Source organism: Humulus lupulus, chromosome 3 (genome assembly GCF_963169125.1).
Source record: "Humulus lupulus chromosome 3, drHumLupu1.1, whole genome shotgun sequence".
Lineage (NCBI taxonomy): Eukaryota > Viridiplantae > Streptophyta > Magnoliopsida > Rosales > Cannabaceae > Humulus > Humulus lupulus.
In genome coordinates this window covers 164562701-164577824 of record NC_084795.1, presented here as the reverse complement: position 1 = coordinate 164577824, position 15124 = coordinate 164562701, and positions in this window count along the sequence as shown.

Sequence of the window (15124 nt, the reverse complement as noted above, 5' to 3'; positions counted from 1 at the left end):
ACATTGAGAAAGGTGGATTAAGAAATAGGGTATCAATATTTATGTTCGGACGATAATACTTACACCAAAAAATGTATTGGCACTTCATTTATTAAAAAACCAAATCAAATTAATAAATTATTTTAAAAAATTAATTATTAACCTTTTTTCTCGATTTTTTTGACATTCTCTAATTTCTCTTTTGTGTTAATTTCAATCATTTTTTTATTGTCTTCATAATTTTTTGTGTACATTTTTTCCAATTTTTACTTTAATAAACTTTCATATTTTTAAATTTTTTAATTTCAAGATATTTAAAATATATTTTATTTATATGTAATTTTTTTAGAAAATGAAAAAAAAAAGTGATATTTAAAATATATGATATTAATTTTTAATAACAAATAAGGTATTTTAATAATACTTTAGGTTATTAATATAATGCCCCTTTATGTTAACTTACACAAACTGATAGACCAGAAGGGAAAAAAGAATGTATTAATAGAAGCAGTTTCATTATATGAATATTATTATAGGGCACCAATAGTATCCAACATCATTTAGAGTGAATAATGTTTATGTTATGTGCATGATATTATGTTTGCTATGATGTTTGGGCCATTATGATAATACATTTGGGGGTAGCATTTGCACAGTGTACGCCCTGGATTTCCCACGGGCTGTTTAGCAAGACGATCCTCGGACTAAACATGATTTAGCCCGAGGCTCCCACAGGCCAGAGGCTTTATCTTCAGGACGGGCCCTTTCTAGCTCGAGGGGATGGAGTTTCCTGCTCCCTCTTGTTGTTCCAGGAGCTGGGAACAACATCCGGCAACCACTGACGGATCAGCTCGGGTTATGGATTGCTCCGGTAGCGAGCTTCTCAGGAAGCTCTGACCCTATGGGAAGTCAACACGCAAGATAAACGTGCATAATCCTGCCATCACGTGTCCGATATCCCCCTGACTTCTCGGACACGCCGCAGGAACGTGCGTATTCAGACACCCACGGACGGGTTGGGCCGTGCGGCCCATTATCTCCTTCCATACTGATTAGACCACACTTGTGTGTCAGGTTTAGGAAGTAATCATGAATATCACAGACTTGATATGACAAATGGTAAGGTCACGGGATGACCTCCCTACCAATTTCCAGGTGCCTTCTCCTATAAATATGGAGACCCTGGGAATTGATAGGGGTTGGAAAAAATAGTCTTGTAAGAACTATATATTTGGTAAACCAATTACCCAGAAAAGATCAATAATATTGACTAGTGGAGTAGAAGGATTTTTAACCTTCGAACCACTTAAAAACGTGTTTAAGGTCACCTAGTTCTTTTCACAAAGATTTCATATCTGCGGCGGTTCTACTTTTAAGTACTAATCTCTTTCTCTTCTTCTCTTAATTACCTGTTGCCGAAGAACCGCGTCAACAGTTTGGTGCTTTCATTGAGAGCAAGTCCAATTAGTACTACCACAAACATACAACTATGGTGACCACTCGATCCAAACATGGCAACGAGACAGAACAGCATGATGGGCAGGAGGCCCGCCATGTTGCCCTCCCCGAGGAGCAAGTTCCTGAAGTCCAGCAAAGGCCAGGAAAGCAGCCGGCCGGCCAAGACGACACTGGTGGTTCGACGCCCCGGCCGCCTAATCTGAATCCAGGTTATTATACTGCGGTGGAGATGGATAATGCTCAACTGAGGAGCCAGCTAGCAGCAGCTGGTCAGCAAATCCAGGATATTCTGAGTCGACTACCCCCTCTCACAACCAACGGTAACGTTGGAGAGAGGCAAGGCGAGGCTCCTAAGTCTCGCCGGAGTAATCGATCCAGGTATAGCCGTTCGGGTAGACTCCCTGCAGCCAACTCCACCCCTTCATCACGCCATCAAGAGGCGAACTTCAGGGAAATGCCTCAGACCGAACCGCAGCAGTACAGCCGTTCGGTTAGGACATCAACCCCTAGCTCTCAGCCTTCCTCGAAGACACCCGGAAGAGATAGGGGAAATTCCCAAAGGAGGGCCGAGGAGATCCGGAGACGTCAGCCCGTCCCCGAAGAGCGTCCAGTTCCTCGTCCAGATCGCCCAGCGCGAAGCCATCAAGCTGGCAGGGCCGAGAGGCCCCCACCAAATTTAGTCTGTCCAGACGGCACTAGGATCGCCTCTCCGGTCAGGCATCCTCCTTCTCCCATCAGATACCCGTCTCCTCAGCCCGTCCGAGACATCCCGACCTACATAAATAGTAGGAGAGACCCGCCATCGGCCGGGCCTTCCCGGCGCAGCAGGGTGCTGGGGGAAGGATCAGGTCGGAGCCGCCAAAGACGCACATCGAGCCTGTCCAGCAGGAGTCACTGGACCGGTAGTGCACGGAGTGATCTTTCGGGAGGAGACCTGCGACAGCGACTAAGTTCAACACAAAGTCACCATAATACCCATGGAGGCGACCTTCGAGATCGCCTCAACTCTCACAGAGAGGATCGAGTTAGGGATGGTAGCCAGGCCCGCTCAGTTGGGGTCCGATCCGAAGTACGTAATGGCGGGAATGCCCCAAATGACCTATCTCCAGATAGGAGGGGCAATAACCCGCCTAATATGTACAACGGGTCCGGAGCTGTTGAACAGCCCCGGAATAACCCAGGATCTCAGGACAAAACCCTAGAGCGCTTAACTCAAATGGAGGAGTTGATGAAGAAGCTCCTGTCGGAGAAAGAAAAAGACGAATATGATTCAGGGGATGAGATGGAGCTCTTCGCCCCCAACATAGCAGCAACGGCATACCCTTCTGGCTTTCGTATGCCTCACTTGTCAAAGTTCAACGGGGATGGAGACCCATCTGACCACTTAGGGATGTTCAACACCCTAATGATGGCTCATAACATCGGGCCAGAGCTTCGTTGCTTGATCTTTCCTTCCACCCTAACTAGACCTGCCAGGCAGTGGTTCAAACAAAGTAAAAGGCAGTCAATCAGCTCCTGGAAGACCTTTTCGGCTGACTTCAAGAGGGCATTCCGCGCCTCTCAGGCCGCCAGGGTCCAGGCCGACTCCCTAGCTAACGTGAGACAGCAACCTGGAGAAACGCTAAAAGCCTACTTGAGCAGATTTGCAAATGTCGCAGCTCGAGCCAGAGACGCCGACGACAGCTCCAAACTCATGGCTATGAGGACCGGGATCCTAGTAGGCGGAGATCTGTGGAAGGATATTCAAAGGAGGGGGGTCAGCTCAGTTAGTGAATTCCTTAACAGAGCCCAAGAATGGATAAACTTGGAGGAAGCTGAAGCTTCAGCCGCGGGGACCAGCCAGGTCCTCGAGAAGCCCGCTGGGGCGGGAACAGAGATCGTAGTAGCGACTCCCGACGTCACGCAGAGCTACCAGCCCGGTGGCGGCAAAAGAAAAGGAAATGGTGAAAACGTCCAGCACGGTCAAAAGAAGAATAAGTCCGTGGATAAATTCAAGCCCGTGTTCACAGCGTATACCGAGCTCACCCAAACCAGAGAGAATATTTTCCTGGCCAACGCTACGCGAGTCCCCTGGAGAAGACCGGAGCTAATAAAGCACCCTAAGGGAAAGAGAGACGCTTCCAAATTCTGCCGTTTTCATAACGACGTCGGGCACAATACCGACGACTGCAGGCACCTCAAAGATGAAATCGAGACTCTCATCCGAGCAGGTCCGTTGGCGCAATACTCGCGGAACAGGGTCCCCACAGGTCGACCCGCTCCGGAGATCCCAGCCAGTCAACCTGGACCTCGAGTAGATCAGGACGTCCCTCCCCCCGTGGTCGAGGGAGAGATTTCCACCATCTCTGGAGGGCCACACATGGCTGGCACGAGCAAAGGCGCCCAGAAGAGGTACATAAATGAGTTGAAGGCCCACAATGGAGGGGAGTTCGTCCCGGAACAGCGTCAATCAAAACAACAAAGATTAGAGAAACAACCAGTCACTTTCACGGAGGAGGACGCAGGCCATGTCCAATTCCCTCATAACGATCCCTTGGTCGTAGCAGTCCAGCTCGCCAACCGGAGAGTAAGGAGGGTGTTAGTGGACAATGGGAGCTCGGTGAATCTCCTATTCCGTTCAACCTTAGAAAAAATGGGTCTGACCGTCTCCGAGCTAAAGGCAACCTCGATGATGCTATATGGTTTTTCAGGCGGAGGGTCAGCAGCGATAGGAACGATCGAGCTGGTGATCACCCTAGGCGACGAGTCCCGAACAGTGTCCAAACTGCTCGAATTCGTTGTCATTGACTGCTCCGCTGCCTACAATGCAATTTTGGGCCGACCAACGCTCGTTGCTTTCGAAGCCATCACATCCGTCCGGCACCTCGCCATGAAGTTCCCTACTTCGACAGGGGTCTGCACTATCAAGGGCGATCAGCTCGCTGCCAGGGAATGCTACTGCATTTCCATGAAGGGAAAATCTAAACTTGGGCAGGTGGCGATGGCCATTCGGGATGAAGAGGAATCGCAGGGACCCAAGGCGGCCCCTGAGATTAAAGAACCTCGGGTTTCCGATGACGAAAAGCTCGCCTTAAGCGAGGACATTGACCCCCGAGTAGGCGAGGACAGGTCCGAGCTCCAAGCTATTGAAGATCTCGAGGAGGTAGGCATCGATGAACAAAATCCTTCACGGACGGTGAAGCTTGGAAAGAACCTCTGCGATAGAAGAAAGGCGGATCTGACCGCGTTTCTGAAAAAGAACCTAGACGTATTCGCATGGTCGCACGAGGACATGATAGGGATCAGTCTGAGCGTAATCATGCACACGCTCCACCTAGACAAAAGCGTCCCTGCAAAGTCTCAAAAGCAGAGGCGTTTAGGGACAACCCGAGCCGAGGCCCTTGAAGAAGAAGTGGCGCGGCTCAAAAAATGTGGCTTTATCCGCGAAGCCAGATTTCCCATTTGGGTTGCCAATCCCGTGTTAGTTCCAAAGCCCAATGGCAAGTGGCGGACCTGTATTGATTTTTCCGACCTGAATAAAGCCTGCCCCAAGGATTGCTTCCCGTTGCCGAGGATCGATCAACTGGTGGATGCCACGGCGGGGCATGAACTCATGTCCTTCATGGACGCGTACTCGGGCTACAATCAGATCGCGATGAATCTAGCAGACCAGGATCATACCAACTTTATGACCCCGACTAATTTCTATTGTTATAAGGTCATGCCGTTCGGTCTTAAGAATGCCGGGGCAACCTACCAAAGGCTGGTAAATAGAATGTTCGCGGATCAGATCGGGAAAAACATGGAAGTGTACGTCGATGATATGCTTGTCAAGTCAAAGACTGCCACCAACCACGTCGCCGACCTGGAAGAATGTTTTAACATACTGCGAGAATATGGCATGAGGCTCAATCCTCAAAAATGCACTTTCGGTGTCGCATCGGGGAAGTTCTTGGGTTTCATAGTCAATACCCGAGGAATCGAGGCAAATCCCGACAAGATCAGGTCACTGCTCGAGCTTCCATCCCCCAGGTCGCGGAAAGATGTCCAAGGCCTCACAGGAAGGGTGGCGGCACTGAACCGGTTCATTTCCAAATCGACCGACAAGTGCCTGCCTTTCTACAACCTGCTCCGCGGAAACAAGAAGTTCGAATGGACAGTAGAGTGCGAGGGCGCATTCCTCGACCTAAAAACGCACCTAGCTGAGCCACCTGTGCTATCAAAGCCCAGGGTAGGAGAACCTCTTTTCCTCTACATGGCCGTGACTGAGGACGCAGCTAGTGCCGTTCTGGTGCGAGAAGAGGACCAGGCTCAGAAACCGGTTTATTACATCAGCAAGAGACTCCTCAGAGCTGAGTCAAGGTACCCGTTGATGGAAAAGCTGGCGTTCTGCCTAATCACGGCCTCGCGAAAACTCAGGCCATACTTCCAGTCCCACTCTGTACACGTCATGACCGATCAGCCTCTAAGGCAGGTTTTGCAAAAGCCTAAAGCCTCGGGACGCTTGCTAAAGTGGGCGGTCGAACTCAGTCAGTTCGAGATTTTCTATACTCCCCGAACTACCATAAAAAGTCAAGCCTTGGCCGACTTCGTGGCAGAATGCGCGGGATTCCGTGAGATCCCATCGGAAGATTCACAGCAGCTCACATCCTCAGGCTCATCGTGGAGGATCTTCGTTGATGGCTCATCTAACGAGAACGGCTCCGGGGCCGGAATCATTCTGATATCCCCAGAAGGACATAGATTCCATTCGGCGCTGAGGTTCGGGTTCAAGGCGTCCAACAACGAGGCAGAGTACGAGGCCTTGTTAGCCGGACTTAGGATAGCTAGCGAGCTAAAGGCAAGCTCTGTCCAATGCTTCAGCGACTCCCAGCTCGTGGTGAATCAGGTCTTAGGCGAGTATCAGGCGCGGGGTCCCAAGATGGCCTCTTATTTGGCTAAGGTAAAATCCGAATTGTCTACGTTTGGGCAAGGGTCGATCGAGCAGATACCTCGAGAGCAGAACGCCAATGCAGATGCTCTCGCCAAGCTCGCCACCTCGGGGGAGGCAGAAACCCTGGGGTTGGTGCCAATTGAGTTCTTGGACAAACCAAGCATAGACGGAGATCGAGCGGATATTGAGATGATTGACATCAGGCCGACCTGGATGACTCCCATTTTTGAGTACCTCGTCGAGGGCAAGTTACCCGAAGGGCGCAACGACGTACGGCGAGTCCTTTATCAAGCTCCGAGATATACGCTAGTCGAGGGGGTGTTGTACCGACGTGGGCATTCATTACCTCTCCTCCGGTGTGTTCTTCCAAGTGAGGCGAAGGCCATCCTGCAGGAAGTTCATGACGGATTCTGCGGAGATCACACTGGGGGGCAAAGCCTGGCCTTGAAGATCCTTCGGCGGGGTTTTTACTGGCCGACTCTGTCCAAAGACTCGATCTCATACGTAAAAAAGTGCGACAAATGTCAGCGGTTCGCCGCGGTTGCACGAGCACCCCCGGCCGAGCTAAAAATGATATCGTCTCCCTGGCCCTTCGCCATTTGGGGCATAGATCTAATAGGCGCCCTGCCCACCGGAAAGGGCGGGGTCCGTTACGCCGTGGTAGCCATTGACTACTTCACAAAGTGGGCCGAAGCAGAGCCGTTGGCGACAATAACATCGAAAAAGGTGCTAGACTTCGTGGTTAAAAGCATCGTTTGTCGATTCGGCCTACCCAAAAAGATCGTTTCCGACAATGGCACTCAATTTGACAGCGACCTGTTCACCGAATTTTGCGAAAAGAACGGAACTGTGAAAAGTTTCTCATCCGTGGCCTATCCCCAGGCGAACGGCCAGGTCGAAGCTGTCAATAAAACTCTGAAGGCAAGCCTCAAGAAGAGGTTAGGTGAGGCAAAGGGGATCTGGCCAGAACAGCTCCCCCAAGTTCTGTGGGCCTATAGGACCTCACATCGGACTCCCACGGGTCACACTCCTTTCTCCCTAACCTTTGGAAGTGAAGCGGTCCTCCCCGTGGAGGTAAAGGTCCTGTCGCACAGGGTCCGGTCCTACGAACAGGACAAGAACCACGAGCTCCTATGCCACTCCTTAGACTTGATGGATGAGAGGCGAGAGGATTCACAACTCCAGCTCGCCCATTATCAACAGAAAATCACTCGCTACTTCAACACTAAGGTCAAAAGACGTGCCTTTAGCGTCGGCGATTTGGTCTTGAGGAGAGTTTTCCTGGCCGGGAAAGATCCCAAAGATGGGGTTTTGGGACCAAGCTGGGAAGGACCATACCAGGTCATCGAAGTCATCAAAGAAGGGACGTATAAATTAGCTCGACTTGGTGGAGGGGCGGTCCCGCGGACTTGGAATGCAATCCACCTAAAGAAATATTATCAATAAACATTTGTAAGACCTAGAAGGTCACCTTCCATGTACAAATAAAAATCAAATGTTTCTCGTTATTTGCAAGGGTAATTTTAAAGTAACAACGAAAGACCCTTTCCCAGTTACTTGGGGGGCATATGGTACCCGGATATATCCAGGTCTCCTTAACGACTTAGGTGTTAATTTTTATCTATGGATAAGAGTTATCACAAACTAAGTCCTATCCTGGTCTTAACCAGGTCATAAAACTTGGAAGTTAACAAAAATTTGTTGACCATGGTTCTTCTTTAAAGAGCTCGGGATACGGATAAAAGTTGACGCGATCTGAGTTTTTTCAAAATAAGCTCCTGGTCTTAACCAGGTCATAAAACTTAGAAGTTAGCTAAAATTTGTTGACCGAGGTTCTTCTTTAAAGAGCCCGGGATACGGATAAAAGTTGACGCGAACTAAGTTTTTTCAAAATAAGCTCCTGGTCTTAACCAGGTCATAAAACTTAGAAGTTAGCTAAAATTTGTTGACCGAGGTTCTTCTTTAAAGAGCCCGGGATATGGATAAAAGTCGACGCGATCTAAGTTTTTTCAAAATAAGCTCCTGGTCTTAACCAGGTCATAAAACTTAGAAGTTAGCTAAAATTTGTTGACCGAGGTTCTTCTTTAAAGAGCCCGGGATACGGATAAAAGTTGACGCGAACTAAGTTTTTTCAAAATAAGCTCCTGGTCTTAACCAGGTCATAAAACTTAGAAGTTAGCTAAAATTTGTTGACCGAGGTTCTTCTTTAAAGAGCCCGGGATACGGATAAAAGTTGACGCGAACTAAGTTTTTTCAAAATAAGTTCCTGGTCTTAACCAGGTCAGAAAACTTAGGAGTGAACTAAAAATTTGTTGAACGCGGATCTTATTTAAAGAGCCCGGGATACGGATAAAGTTAACTCGAACTACGTTCATAAAAATAAAGAGATAAATTATGACCAAATGCATAAAAATATATATGTAAAACTGGTTGAGCAAATTGTCTCGAGGCGGAAACGCCTCACATAAAAAAGAGAATTACAATAAAAAAAAAAAAGTGTTCAAAATACGAAAACAAGAAGCATCCTAAGCCCCATCAGCTGGCCCTTTGGAGGTCGCGGTCTCACCCTGCTCCGCCGCGGCAGAGGCCTCTCCAGTCTCCGATGGAGGAGCCTCCTTATTCAGGTGGGCTTGAAGCCGCGGCAACAGGAATGCCCAGAGGTCCGGCGGCATGAAGGAGAAGTCCGCGTCCGGATTGTGGGACCAGCAGTGATAGAATAGGTCCTGTAAGGACTGCTCCGACACGACCCGCTCATCTTTCAGGGCGACCTGGGAGGTCTGGACTTCGGCCTTCGCCACCTCAAGGTCTGCCCGCGATGCGGCCAGGGAGTTTTTAAGCTCTAGGTTCTCGGAGTGAAGCTTCTCTAGCTCGGATGCGGCCAGGGAGCGTTTAAGCTCTTGGTTCTCCGAGCGGACCTTCTCTAACTCGGCTTTTGAGGCCGCCAAGGCGTCTCTCGCCTCCTGAGACTCCTGGAGGGCAGTCTGGTGATCTGCTTCCAAACCCTCGAGCTGGGCCTTGGTCCTAACGGTGCCTCTATAGGCGGCAGCCATGCCCTGCAAGAAAAGAGTGATAAATTAGCAAACTGGAAGGAGAAAGGCGGCGTGTGAGTGTCAAAGCCTTAGAAGAAGGGGGCACTTTACCGTTAAAGTCATGTCCATAGCGGACTCTATAACTCGGACCGGGCTCGTTGTTTCGATGGCCCGGAGCTCCTTCTCCCTGATATTGTAATAGTGGCTGACGGCGTAGCTGGCCGACTCGTACACCGTACCCCGGAATGCTTCGGGCATCTTCTCCAGAGCCCGGGGGTCGACCGGGATACGCACGTCCGGGGCTGCCGCGGCCAGATTCCCGACCTCTATTACCCCGTCCTGGCCGGCCAGTGGAGATCGTTGGGGTGGCGGATGCATGAGTCCTGTCCTGGCGACAGGGAGGTTCGCCCCCGCGACCTGGGATGACAGGTCTCTCTCCTTCTCCGTAGCTGGGGATTTGGTGGAGACCCCGGTCGAGCTCTTGGACTCGCGAAGCCTCTTTAACCTCGGCCCCGCTGGGGGATTCCCACCAAACACAACGCCCCGCAGACTATTCCCGGGCTGAGACATCTCTTCTGCCAAAGAGCAAAAAACACGGTTATCAGCAATCATACAGAAATAAAGGCAATAAGAAAGCAAATACTAAGGGAGCCCTACCCCCCGAGCTGGAAGAGCCTAGGACGATTATCTCACGAACTGGCGAAGGTTCTAGGTCCGGTTCTGAATCGGGGCTGGACTCTTCTACGTACTGCCTAATCCCCGGAGCGTAGACGCCCCTCTGGAGCGCAGGCCACGTGCGTAAATTGGTCCCGTACTCCTCAAAAATGGCCGACCTAAAGGCTAGGGTATTATCTACTACTACGATACCCTTGGGCCGACTCTCTTGGTTGTCCAGCACGAGCTGGTCAACGCAGTGGAGCAGAAGCGTGTCCAGGTTCGGATTCCTTGGGTGACGATGGACGAGCTGCCTAGGGTTGAACCTAACCAGCCGGGGGTCTGCAGTGGCCCTATCTACATTCTTAAATAAGTAAAAGTTACCTTGACCGGAAGGACCCGCGGCTGCTCCGGATTGGGCCCTCTCCTCGATCATCCCCTGGGCGACCTCCAAGCTCCTCTTCCTGTTCCTCACCAGAGGAACTTCCTCACCTTCTTCCTCGCCTTCTTCATCTGCGACCTCCTCCGCGACGGTCGGCCTGTTGTCGCGGGCTGGGGGAGGACCCCGGGGCCTTTTCAAATTCAAAGTCTGATTTGGGAAAATCAGCTTGCAGAATACCATCGCCTCGTCTGTCACGAGCACGCGGTAGTCTTTCTCACTGGGAGGCAGGTTCGCCAGTGTGTCGTATTGACCCCCGAGGGTCACGGACTTTTCGGTCCTCGAGTAGATGGCTGCAAGGTTGGTTGAAATCAGAATTGGAATAAGGGACGAGCTAAAATAAGATAACCATTAAAAGGCGAGCTAAATGGAGGATTACTTACGAGGGCGGTTGAAATAATGATGATCGCAGTTTCGGAACCCAGTAGACATAAAAAACTGGTCTTTGAAGTCGTTTGGATGGCTCGGCAGCTCGATCACTGCTGCTGTGTTAGGGAAGCGGGTTAAGTAATAGAACCCGTCGCCTCGCCCCCGCTGGTCCGGGCTGGCTTTGAGGCAGAAGAAATATAAGATATCAGCAGGAGTGGGGACCTCCCACTCATGCTTTTGGAACAAATACCTCAGTCCCGCCAGCAGACGGTAGGAATTGGGGGGGAGCTGAAATGGGGCCAACCCCACATAGTTCAGAAAATCAGCAAAATACTGATCCAGGGGGAGGAAGGCCCCTGCCTTGAAGTGTTCCCCGCTCCAGGCCGCGTACGACTCGTCGAGCGGCGTGCAGCTCCTCTCCCCATCCGCAGCAGGTCGGGCGATCACGGAGGTCTTCCCCAGAGGAATGTTGTGGTTAAGGAAGATTTTGGTGATCTTTGCCTGGCTGGTTATCTTCGAGACGATTCTCTCCGCCTCGAAAAACGCGTCAGGAGCCACCTCGGCCTGCTTCTCCACCGCCGGCCCAAAGTGAGGAATTGGCGAGCTGGTCACCACCGCCTTTCCTTTATCCTTCTGGGAGGCCGAACTTCCCACATTCTTCTGTGGCAGATTTCTCTTTGGAGCCATCTGGTCGCCTATCGAACAAAAGAAAACACTTTAGAAAAGGCGACCCAAGCAGGAGAGTGAGGCAAGTATTAAGTACACGTGCTGGGGTAAGCCCAGCCCGTGGAGAGTGGTGCCACGCGTTCCAAGGAACACGCGCCTATGCCCTCAACAGATCCCAGATTACTCGGAATTCATGTGTCAGATGGCTCAGAGTAAGAAAAAAAAAATTTGCCTTGGGGGGAAAGTTTCAACAGGCAAGGCGTGGCAAAACCGCTTTTAAGGCGTATTCCCTAAGCTACCCGGTTTTTGCACCCAAAGTTCCTACGGATCCTACCCAGAAATTGTTCCTAAGAGAGAATCATGGAACCCATGTTCTAAGGCGATGTCCCATGGCAAGTGTGCCCTAATCAAAGAAGGGCCATCACCCTCCATATCCGCACGACCCAGAAAACCTCTGCATGTGGCTACAGTAAAATTTTTTACCTAGGCTACAGTGGCATGCTTTCAAAAATAAACAGGGACAGAAGACTTACAGTATAGGGTTGGATGGTGAGCGAGGTTGCTGCGCTGGTAGGAGCTTCGTTGGCACAGTAGTCTCCAAGGCCTTGAAGGAACTCGCACGCTTAAGCTTCGTGAACGGATAAGATGAGAGCAATGGAAATGAGGGTTTTGTTCTTCGGAAGGTCAGAGAGAAAAGAAGGAAATTTGAGAGGTTCTGAATGGTAAGGTGGTCCGTGCGTGGGATGACCACCCCCTTTTTATACAAGGGGGGATCACGTGTAAAAGGCTCCTGGGAGACCCTCCACTCGAAATGTGAAACGACGGCTGGACAGTAGGCTAGGCCATTTAATGCGGTTCTCGTAGAGTGTACCGTCGCCACCCACGGCGTTCCACGTATCAGACGCATGCGAAAAGCATGGAATGCGAAGGGTTGTGGGAGAAGTCTAAAAGCTCCTACTGTGGTCTCCCATGTCTGACGTCATGGACCACGAGCAGGAGCTTGGGGGGCAGATGTACGCCCTGGATTTCCCACGGGCTGTTTAGCAAGACGATCCTCGGACTAAACATGATTTAGCCCGAGGCTCCCACAGGCCAGAGGCTTTATCTTCAGGACGGGCCCTTTCTAGCTCGAGGGGATGGAGTTTCCTGCTCCCTCTTGTTGTTCCAGGAGCTGGGAACAACATCCGGCAACCACTGACGGATCAGCTCGGGTTATGGATTGCTTCGGTAGCGAGCTTCTCAGGAAGCTCTGACCCTATGGGAAGTCAACACGCAAGATAAACGTGCATAATCCTGCCATCACGTGTCCGATATCCCCCTGACTTCTCGGACACGCCGCAGGAACGTGCGTATTCAGACACCCACGGACGGGTTGGGCCGTGCGGCCCATTATCTCCTTCCATACTGATTAGACCACACTTGTGTGTCAGGTTTAGGAAGTAATCATGAATATCACAGACTTGATATGACAAATGGTAAGGTCACGGGATGACCTCCCTACCAATTTCCAGGTGCCTTCTCCTATAAATATGGAGACCCTGGGAATTGATAGGGGTTGGAAAAAATAGTCTTGTAAGAACTATATATTTGGTAAACCAATTACCCAGAAAAGATCAATAATATTGACTAGTGGAGTAGAAGGATTTTTAACCTTCGAACCACTTAAAAACGTGTTTAAGGTCACCTAGTTCTTTTCACAAAGATTTCATATCTGCGGCGGTTCTACTTTTAAGTACTAATCTCTTTCTCTTCTTCTCTTAATTACCTGTTGCCGAAGAACCGCGTCAACACACAGTGTCCCCAAGGTTGTGCTACGAGACGCAGAAGTCATGGTAGGACGCCACTAGCTACCAAATCTGCCATTTGTGTTTGGCTATGGATTGAATACTTCCATGATTGTTAAATGGGATATATGATGAATTATATGATTGTAGGATGCAAATGTAAGAGAATTGTTAAGTAAGTCAAATTTCGATGACGAGAGTCTTTTAAGGATGGATTGTAATTACAAGGTATAATTTTTCGTTTTAGAATATAGTATGATTCTAGTAGTTAGAAACTGGAATTAGTTTTGGAGTAAATAAATTGATTAATATGTTTAGTTGCAAAATAAATGTAATTACAAATATTATATTTATTTATTAGTCCTTTATTATGGAATAAAGACTACAAACCCTAGAAGGCCTTATGTACATTTCGGCCAAGGCTCAGAAAAGCCTTTTTGACTTTTAGTTAATTATGTGATTAATTAGAAAATAAGACTATATAAATCAAAGTAATATTTGGAAAATATTCTTTGATTCACAGAATTTTGACCAAGGGCATATTAAGGATGCTTGATTAGCAAGCTCGTTTCTCTTTGAGAAGATTTTTCATTTACGTGAGCATGTGTGTGTGCACACACTTGGCCGAATAGAGAAGATAATGGGAGGATTATATTTGAACATGATCTAGGAAAAAATGGGTCATTATGGAACCTTCTATATTTAGAGAAATTACAATTAAGAAAAGATTTGCATTTAAGGAATCAAGACTAGGGTTGAATTTCCATTTTGAGACTCAATCATAATTCAGTGATAATTGATAAGAAAGAAATTAGGGCATTAATGGGTGATTGGAGATTTGCAATTATGATGACTAAAGAGCCATTAATGGTGTGAGCTAGAATTTCCTTTTCTTAAACCCTAGCCACACACCTATATAAGAGAAGCTAGGTTCTCTTCAAGCTCTTTGATGCTCATGGACAAGAGAGGAACGAAGAGAGAGAGATTGGAAGAGGAACAAGAACATGGCTCAATTTAGGGCAAGGTCAAGGTAAGAATTTGAGATTTAGTGTAGCTATTTCTTCTCCTCTTTACCATTCTAAGATAACCAAGGGAAATATAATCTTGGTTTAGTGTTTAGAGATTCATATCAAGAGGTTCAGAAAGCACCAAGGGTTCGACAACATCAAAGAAAAGTAAGATCTTAACTTTTGATGGTAGTTGACGTTCTAGAGGGTTAGCATATAGACGTCATGATGGGGTCAAGTGGGTTTCATGTGTGTATGTGATATTTTGATGATAGAAGCATGTTAAGAGTTTGAATATTATTTTGAGATTAGATTCAGCTAAGATTCACTACAAGAAACCAGTTCTTTGCCGGCGCAATTCACCAGCGCAATTCGTGAATTGCGCCGGCAAAAATCAAACCCTTTGCCGGCGCAATTTAACGCCGATAAAGATGACTTTTGCCGGCGCAATTCAGGGTTGCGCCGGCAAAAGTAATGCCAGATTTTTCAAAATAAAACATACAAACTTTTGCCGGCGCATTTCACCTAACGCGCCGGCAAAAGTCAACGTGTTTTTAAATTTTCAGACGTTTGAAATAAGGTAGGTGGGCTTACTTTTGCCGGCGCGTTTCGTTGCGCCGGCAAAAGTGCAAAAACGTGCCGGCAAAAGTCGAGATAATTAAAACGACGTCGTTTTATTTTAGGGTTTACTTAAACACTTTTGCCGGCGCAGTTTTAGACTTTTGCCGGCGCAACGAAACGTGCCAGCAAAAGTTATAACGATATACCCAGCCACCCGAGCCTCCTTCTTCCCCATTTCAGTTTTACAGTTTCGAAACCAAGCTTCT